This window comes from Aotus nancymaae, unplaced genomic scaffold, assembly GCF_030222135.1.
Source record: "Aotus nancymaae isolate 86718 unplaced genomic scaffold, 86718_ANA_hifiasm-v0.15.2.pri h1tg000077l, whole genome shotgun sequence".
Lineage (NCBI taxonomy): Eukaryota > Metazoa > Chordata > Mammalia > Primates > Aotidae > Aotus > Aotus nancymaae.
This window is the reverse complement of record NW_026988492.1, coordinates 7191501-7201125: the sequence shown is the minus strand read 5'-3', so window position 1 is coordinate 7201125 and position 9625 is coordinate 7191501. Positions and strand designations below refer to the sequence as shown.

The following is a 9625-nucleotide window of genomic DNA, read 5'->3' as shown; positions in this document are numbered from 1 at the left end:
GGCTCTAAAGATTTAAGACAAATCAATTGCAGATCCTGTCCTCAGGATTTTGCAGTGCAGTAGACAAGCACAGGCAGGTCTATTAGTAAGTCCAGGACAGGGTCAGAGTGTTGTGGCAATAGCAAGGGAAGTGGTCAATTCCTGCAAAAGAGGAAGAAGACATCAGGAAAGTCTTCAGAAAAGAAGTAACACTTGAGTTACGTCCTTGCTATGGTTTGAATGTATCCCCTAAAAAGCATGTATCAGAAACTTAAACCCCAATGCAAGAGTGTTGGGAAGTGAAGGCCAATGAAAGGTGATTAAGCTATGAGGGCTAGGCCCTCATAGATATATTAATGCCATTATTGTAGGAGTGGGTTCGTTATCTTGGAAATGGGTTTGTTACATGAAAGTGAGTCAGTCTTCTACTCTCTCTCTTTGCCCTTCTGCCATGGATGACACAGCAAGAAGGCCCTCACCAGATGCTGGTTCCTCGATCTTGGACTTCCCAGCCTCCAGAACTGTGAGCCAATAAAATTCTGTACATTACAAATTGCCTAGTCTGTGGTATTCTGTTATAGCAGTACAAAACTGACTAAGACCCTTTTTAAAGGCAAAGTTCCTAAGAATCAACATTTACTGACTTCTTATATTCAGAGTACTATGCTTGTCACTGGATATAAAACTTATAGAATATATGACTATCTCTGCCCCTAGAGACCTTATAATCTTAGATGACCAGAATATGCACCAACATAAAGCAATCCTAAATATAAGGCTCTCTTATTTGCCTAAGATCCAAAATACATTTTCTTCCCAATAAATACATGAACATTTAGTGTGACAATGAAACACATATCTAATTATTAACATCAGTTTATGTCTAACTAATAATTCAAACATCTAATTAATTTTTACAGATGTTGATAAAATGCTCATCCATACTTCTAAAATGTAAACTGCAGTTTAGTTAGGAACACATTACCTATGAGGCAAAATATATTAAGCCCCACTTGCATATTATGAAGTTTCATAATATGAAACAGTTTCATATTAACATGAAACTGTTTTATTTAAATTATTTATAATGACTTTGTAAATAATTTAGATTTCAGAGTTAAAAATACATTATTTTCATTTCAAAATAAGCTGCTCGAGATGCAGCATATTTTTGATTATTTGTGAGATGCTATCATGGGAAATCTGCATGAAGCTGATTGGTTTTTCATTTGCTCTGTAACTGCATAGTTTTTATCTCTACAACAGAACCACTAAGCTACTCTTTAAGTATCTTCAACATTTGCAAATGTGAGGTCACAACCTTTCCCTAAGGAATAATAATTAAATCTGATGGTAAACTTCTTTGCAACCTTCTTTTTCTCCCATCATCTTGAATAGTGTCCCTTTTAAAAAAAAAAAAAAAAAAAAAAAAAAACAATTCTGTCAGGTGGCCTCTAAAACCATGCCCAAAAATTTTGAATTTAGGTTATACAAGAACAATATGCCTTTTCCATTCAACATATTTTGGTGTAAGTGAAATAACTGAGAAAGTTACCTATAAGAGATTAAAAAAAAAAAGAGAGAGAGAGAGAGAGGGAATTTTTTTTTTTTTTTTTTTTTTTATTTTATTATTTTTTTTTTTTATTGCATTTTAGGTTTTGGGGTACATGTGAAAAACATGCAAGGTTGTTGCATAGGTGCATACGTGGCAGTGTGATTTGCTGCCTTCCTCCCCTTCACCCATATCTGGCATTTCTCCCCATGCTATCCCTCCCCAATTCCCCACTCCCCCGCTGTCCCCCCCACTCCCCCACAACAGACCCCCATGTATAGTGCTCCCCTCCCTGTGTCCATATGTTCTCCTTGTTCAACACCCGCCTATGAGTGAGAACATGTGGTGTTTGATTTTGTGTTCTTGTGTCAGTTTGCTGAGAATGATGGTTTCCAGGTTCATCCATGTCCCTACAAAGGACGCGAACTCCTCGTTTTTAATGGCTGCATAATATTCCATGGTGTATATGTGCCACATTTTTCCTGTCCAGTCTATCATCGATGGGCATTTGGGTTGGTTCCAGGTCTTTGCTATTGTAAACTGTGCTGCTATGAACATTCGTGTGCATGTGTCCTTATAGTAGAACGATTTATAATCCTTTGGATATATGCCCAGTAATGGGATTGCTGGGTCAAATGGAATTTCTATTTCTAGGTCCTTGAGGAATCGCCACACTGTTTTCCACAATGGTTGAACTAATTTACACTCCCACCAACAGTGTAAAAGTGTTCCTATTTCTCCACATCCTCTCCAGCATCTGTTGTCTCCAGATTTTTTAATGATTGCCATTCTAACTGGTGTGAGATGGTATCTCAATGTAGTTTTGATTTGCATTTCTCTAATGGCCAGTGATGATGAGCATTTTTTCATATGCTTGTTGGCCTCATGTATGTCTTCTTTTGTAAAGTATCTGTTCATATCCTTCGCCCACTTTTGAATGGGCTTGTTTGTTTTTTTCTTGTAAATCTTTTTTAGCTCGTTGTAAATTCTGGATATCAGCCCTTTGTCAGATGGGTAGGCTGCAAAAATTTTTTCCCATTCTGTTGGTTGCCGATTCACTCTATTGACTGTTTCTTTTGCTGTGCAGAAGCTGTGGAGTTTGATTAGGTCCCATTTGTCTATTTTGGCTTTTGTTGCCAATGCTTTTGGTGTTTTGGTCATGAAGTCCTTGCCTACGCCTATGTCCTGAATGGTTTTGCCTAGGTTTCCTTCTAGTGATTTTATGGTGTTAGGTCTTATGTTTAAGTCTTTAATCCATCTGGAGTCAATTTTAGTGTAAGGTGTCAGGAAGGGGTCGAGTTTCTGCTTTCTGCATATGGCTAGCCAGTTTTCCCAACACCACTTATTGAACAGGGAATCCTTTCCCCATTGCTTGTTTTTATCAGGTTTGTCAAAGATCGGGTGGTTATAGATATGTTTTGTTGCCTCCGACGCCTCTGTTCTGTTCCATTGGTCTATATCTCTGTTTTGGTACCAGTACCATGCTGTTTTGATTACTGTAGCCTTGTAGTAGAGTTTGATGTCTGGTAGTGTGATGCCTCCTGCTTTGTTCTTTTTGCTTAGAATTGACTTGTCTATGCGGGCTCTCTTTTGGTTCCATATGAAGTTTAAGGTGGTTTTTTCCAGTTCTGTGAAGAAGGTCATTGGTAGCTTGATGGGGATAGCATTGAATCTGTATATTACTTTGGGCAGTATGGCCATTTTCACGATATTAATTCTTCCTAACCATGAACATGGAATGTTTCTCCATCTGTTTGTGTCCTCTCTTATTTCGTTGAGCAGTGATTTGTAGTTCTCCTTGAAGAGGTCCTTTACATTCCTTGTTAGTTGTATTCCTAGGTATTTTATTTTCTTTGTAGCAATTGTGAATGGCAGTTCGTTCTTGATTTGGCTCTCTTTAAGTCTGTTATTGGTGTATAGGAATGCTTGTGATTTTTGCACATTGATTTTGTATCCTGAGACTTTGCTGAAGTTGCTTATCAGTTTCAGGAGCTTTTGGGCTGAGATGAGGGGGTCTTCTAGATATACAATCATGTCGTCTGCAAATAGAGACAATTTGACTTCCTCCTTTCCTAATTGAATACCCTTTATTTCTTTTTCTTGCCTGATTGCTCTGGCTAGAACTTCCAGTACTATATTGAATAGGAGTGGTGAGAGAGGGCATCCTTGTCTAGTGCCAGATTTCAAAGGGAATGCTTCCAGTTTTTGCCCGTTCAGTATGATATTGGCTGTCGGTTTGTCGTAAATAGCTTTTATTATTTTGAGATACGTTCCATCGATAACCTGGCAGAGACTCAACAAGAAAAGAAAACTACAGGCCAATATCCATGATGAACATAGATGCAAAAATCTTCAATAAAATAATGGCAAGCCGATTACAACAGCACATCAAAAAGCTTATCCACCATGATCAAGTAGGATTCATCCCGGGGATGCAAGGCTGGTTCAATATACGCAAGTCTATAAATGTAATTCACCACATAAACAGAACCAAAGACAAAAACCACATGATTATCTCAATCGATGCAGAGAAGGCCTTCGACAAAATTCAACAGCCCTTTATGCTAAAAACCCTCAATAAACTAGGTATCGAGAGAGGGAAATTTTGTAAGAACTTGAATATAAAGCAGTTCTCTCTTGTGAGAAGGAATTTTAAAGAGGAAAAAATCTCACCTTATATTTGGGCGCATGCAATAGATACTATCAAAGATGCAAGTGAAGCATTTCAATAAAATTATTTCATAAAATTTTCCAGTAGGTAAAAAACAATAATTTTTAATTCACATATTTCATAACTGAAAAAAAAGAAAGCACCACAGCAAAACTAAAATATGTCCAGGGTCAGTTGATTGATACGTACAAGAACTATAATAATTTAAAGATGATATCAATCAATGAAAGTCAGAAAAGGCTATATTGGGGTCTGGGCATGGTGGCTCACTCTTGTAATCTCAGCACTTTGGGAGGCCAAGACAGAAGGATCGCTTAGGTTAGAGACCAACCTGGGCAACATAGTGAGACCTTGTCTATGCAAAAAATTTTAAAAATTAGCTGGGCATAGTGGCACACAGCCTCCTGAGTTCCAGATACTCAGGAGGCTGAGGCAGGAGAATCACTTGAGCCCAGAAGGTAAAGGTTTCAGTGAACTATGATCACACCACTTTACTCCAGCCTGGGCATCAGAGTGAGACCCCCATATCAAAAAGAAAAAAAAAAAATACACACACACACACACATAAAGAAAAGAAAGAAAAAGAAAATGCTATACTGGAACTTGCAAAACTTGAGCTAGGATCTGAAAAAGGAAAACAGAAACTGGAAGGGTACATTCTAGGTTGGAGAACACCCAAGGTGGAAAGGCAATTATAATCACATAAATCTATAGATTTTTAAGTACACTAAATTTCCATAAAACCAAAGAAAACACTAGTGATTAATCAAACCCTAATTTCTGCCTCAGAAATTAGGCAGAATGACTATGTTTGCATCAGTCATGGTCCAACCTAGAGACAGGAGCTCTTCAGTAATTTGAACAGAGAAGCTTAATATAAATAATTATCACCTATAAAAGGGGCTTATCTGTAAAGTCAGAGAGAACTCTAAAGAATACCTAGGACTGAAGGAGATTTTTTCCTGTTATCCAAGGAGAAAACAACCTTGGAAGAAAACTCCTTCCCCAAAGCAGGGACTCAGAGCTCACAGGAGAACATGTGTTTGCAGCACATAAGATAGTTGGGTTCCTTGGGCTAAAACTTCTCCATTATCACGAGGCAGGCAGAAAACACTTATTTCTAGGATGCAAGTGGACAAGAAACTAGGCCTGGGACTAGCAAGCAAGAAACACTTCTCCAATGTACAGATGGTTTGAGGCTGGCAGACAGGAAACCATTTTTAGTCCTGCCATAGCAGGACTAAAAAGCCAGAAATACCCTGGGGGTGTATAAAACAGTGACAGGAAGTGTCAAGCAAACACCCGCTCCAGTGAATAGGCAGGGTGAGGCTAGGAAGCTGACCTCTGGGATGCCCACGATACTCACTGGGAATCTGTCCACGGGCATGTCACTAAAACTCAAAGAGGGTAAGTACCATTGGATATTCCCACATGTGCTGTTAGAAATCCTACAAGAGGAAGAAAAGGCAGATAAGAAAACACGAGAGTAAGGAAGAAATGCCTCCTCCTCCTCTTGCATTGTCCTCTCCAGTGCCCTCTCCTAACAAAGCTTCACATCAGGCCAGCAGCTAAGGAGAAATACTTGAAGGGCCTAGCTCTATCTTCATAGAGCAGGCAATGAAGTACGAATTTGGAGCTAAGTGAAAATAAAACAATAACTGGCTCAATCTTCTATATAGAGGTTTATATGTGTACATATGAGGCTGATATAGTTTAGCTATGTGTCCTCTCTAAATCTCATGTTGAATTGTAATCCCCAATTGGGACCTGGTGAAAAGCAACTGGATCATGGGGGTGGATCCCTCATGGCTTGGGGCTGTCCTCAAGACAGCGAGTTGCAGTGAGATCTGTTTGTTTAAAAGTGCATGGCATGTCCCCCTACCCATTTCCTTTGCCCCTATTTTTGCCATGTGATATGTCTGCTCCTCATTTCCCTTACGCCATTATTGTAAGCTTCTTGAGGCCTCCCCAGCAGCAGATGCCAGCTCCATGCTTCTTGTACAGCCTGCAGAACTGTGAGCCAATTATACCTCTTTTCTTTATAAATTGCCCAGTCACAAGTATTCCTCTAGAGCAATGCAAAGAATGACCTAACACAGAGGCCAAAGCAGGAAGATCACTTGAGGCCAGGAGTTACAAGCCTAGGTAACTTAGCAAGAACCATCACTACCAAAAAAAATTTTAAGTTAGCTGGGCATGGTGGTGTGTGCATCTACAGTACAAGCTACTTGGGAGGCTGAGGAGGGGGGAATCCTTTGAGCCCAGGAGTTCAAGGCTGCAGTGAGCTATGATCGCATCACTGCACTCCAGCCTGAGTGACAGAGTGAAATCCTATCTCAAAAAAAAAGAGTGTGTGTGTGTGTGTGTGTGTGTGTGTGTGTGTGTGTGTGTGTGTCTTTCTTTCTGGGGGAGAGGAATGTTGTCTTTCTGCTTTGTTTTTGGTGTTCTTTCTGTTGTTTGGCAATGGGGATACAATGAAAAATATTTAACTAGTGATTACTGAAAGAAAGGTTTCCCTAATATGGATTTGAAAGGGAAATACTATTACATCAGAGGCTTGTGTTGACAACGTTTGTCTGTCTTAACAATATACTAAGCCTGGACCCAATAGCTCAGTTGGAGCACAGAGCCAAAGTTCTAAGTTCAACAAATGACAAATGAACAGTCTTGAGATGGTTAATTTTATGTGTTAACTTGACTGGGCCAAGAGATGATCAGATAGTTGGTAAGACATTATTTCTGGGTGTGTCTGTGAGGATGTTTCTGAAAGAGGTGATCCTTTGAATTGGTAGACTCAAGAAAGAAGATCTGCTCTCACCAACATGGGCAGCATCAGCCGATCTGCGGAGGGTACAAATAGATCCAAAAGGCAGAAGAAGGGAAAATTCCCTCTCTCTGTTGTTGAGCTGGGACACCCATCTTCGTCTGCTGTCAGACATCAGACTTCCTGGTTCTTGGTCCTTTGTGTTTTGATATTTACTTACACTGCAGCCTTTTCTTCTCCACCCCACAACCTTGGTTCTCAGCCATTCAGACTCAGACTGAATTATGCCACTGGCTTTCCTGGTTCTCCAGATTGCAGACGGCAGATCATGGGACTTCTTGGCCTCCATAATCAGGTGAGTGAAGTTCCATAATAAATCTCTTATAAAAACACACACACCTATATATTCAGTTGGTACAAAAGTAATTGTGGTTTTTACTAGTGTCAAAAACTGCAATTACTTTTGCACCAACCTAATATATACATGTCTGTGTTTGTGTGTTTGTGTATATATGTGTGTGTGTGTGTGTGTGTGTGTGTGTATTATATTATCTCCTACTGGTTTTATTTATTTGGAGAATCCAAACACAGCTCTTTTCTATCAAAAGAGCACTCTTTTAATTTCAACTTCCTCAAAAATATATGAAACTTAGAAGATCAAGATAGATTGTGGTTTTCCAATATTAAAAAAACATAAAACCCCTAAACATGGAAAAACAATACAAAGTACATAGTGGACAAAAACTTTAGGGGCTAAGAAACGTGCTTAAAATTAAAGGAACTAATTGCAAAGACACATAAAGATGTTTTGAGATTTTTAAATAGGTTACCAAAGCCTGCTGTGTGGAAACTAAATGTTGTAACCTATTCTCCCTTTCCAGAGGAATTTTATATGGCAAATTTTGGCTGTATGAAATCATAAAAAGTAATATACTAATGAGAATGTTTTCAGTACAATATAAATAGCTCACTCTGTGAGCCAGTTCATTAAGCCATCGCATATGTAAGACCATAATCTTAATTTAACTACACTGATTTATTTATTTGATGGGATTTAAATGTGCTGTAGCTGGCTTCCCTCTACTCACACTATAATAAAGGATAAATACATGTGTCACTTACATTTTCTTAAAGATAAAAACTATATGCTTTGAGATCACTGAGTTATTTAATTGGACTTAATATGCTGTGGTCATCTTCCTGAACCCATGCTACACTGCAGAAGAAACATGTCACTGTCTCACTGTTTTTTCTTTTTCTTTTTCTTTTTTTTAAGATGAGGTCTCACTCTGTCACTTAGGCTAGAGTGCAGTGGCACAGACACAGCTCACTACAACCTCGAACCCCTGGGCTCAAGGGACCGTCTCACCTCAGCCTCCTTAGTAGCTGGGACTACAGGAGTACACCACTGCACCTAGTATCATTGTCCCTATCGATAAGGAACTAGGTGTTTTTCCCCTCTAACAACTTACAATCAGAGTGTTCTTGAGGCTTTGGTAGCCGTGGGCAACACACTGAGACGGTTTGTATTTTACATACAGTTTGAAATACTTTGAGCAACTTCAAGTTGTCTTGTAGTATATTTTTTGCCATATATATAAGAGCATTACTATAAAACTAAAGTCATGTTTTCTATTAGAATCATATTACCTTTATGTAAGATATATATAAGTAACAGGGAGGTGAGTTGACCAAAGATTGGGGAAGGTAGACAACCTGACCTAATCCATAAGGGAATGTAATCATGTTGAGTAAACAATTCACCCAAAGTTATAACTCATTAATCAGAAGATAATGACAAGCTGTCAGCATCCTGAATTAATAAGATTACATTAACTTTTAAGAGTACACAAACCACCAGAATACATCAGAATACTTTTAACTGAGGAAGATGATGGTCAAGGAATCCCACATGACAGGGGCAGAAGGAGAAAGAGGAGGATTAAAGAGAGGATATAGGCCGGGCGCGGTGGCTCACGCCTGTAATCCCAGCACTTTGGGAGACCAAGGCAGGTGGATCACGAGGTCAAGAGATCAAGACCATCCTGGTCAACATGGTAAAACCCCGTCTCTACTAAAAATACAAAAAATTAGCTGGGCATAGTGGCGCATGCCTGTAATCCCAGCTACTCAGGAGGCTGAGGCAGGAGAATTGCCTGAACCCAGGAGGCGGAGGTTGCGGTGAGCCGAGATTGCGCCATTGTACTCCAGCCTGGGTAACAAGAGCAAAACTCTGTCTCAAAACAAAACAAACAAACAAAAAAAAGGGGGATATAAGGGAGGAAAGGGGAGCCCAGATCACACAGGGCCTGGTAGGGCAAACACCGGAAGGAGCTTCACTTTTATTTTAGAGTAAAAGAGCCATTGCAGAGTTTTGTGTAAAGGAGTGATCAAATCTGACTTACATTATAAAAGCATCACTCAGCCTGGCACAATGGCTCACCTATAATCCCAGCACTTAGGGAAGCTGAGGCAGGAGGATCATCTGAGCCTAGGAGGTCCAGGCTGCAGTGAGCCATGACTGTACCACTGCTCTCTGGCCTGGGCAACAGAATGAGACCCTGTCTCATAAAAAAATAATAAATGAATGAATCAATCAATCAATCAACCAATCAATCAATCAATCACACTCTGGCAGTTGAATTGAGAACAGATTGCA

At 39.5% G+C, this 9625-nt stretch overlaps 1 protein-coding gene across 2 annotated transcripts in view; it reads right to left on the bottom strand.

Annotated features, from left to right (window-relative positions):
- Positions 1-9625, bottom strand: part of MPP7 (MAGUK p55 scaffold protein 7) — a 249688-nt gene that overhangs the window by 151341 nt on the left and 88722 nt on the right. The window lies entirely within an intron of this gene.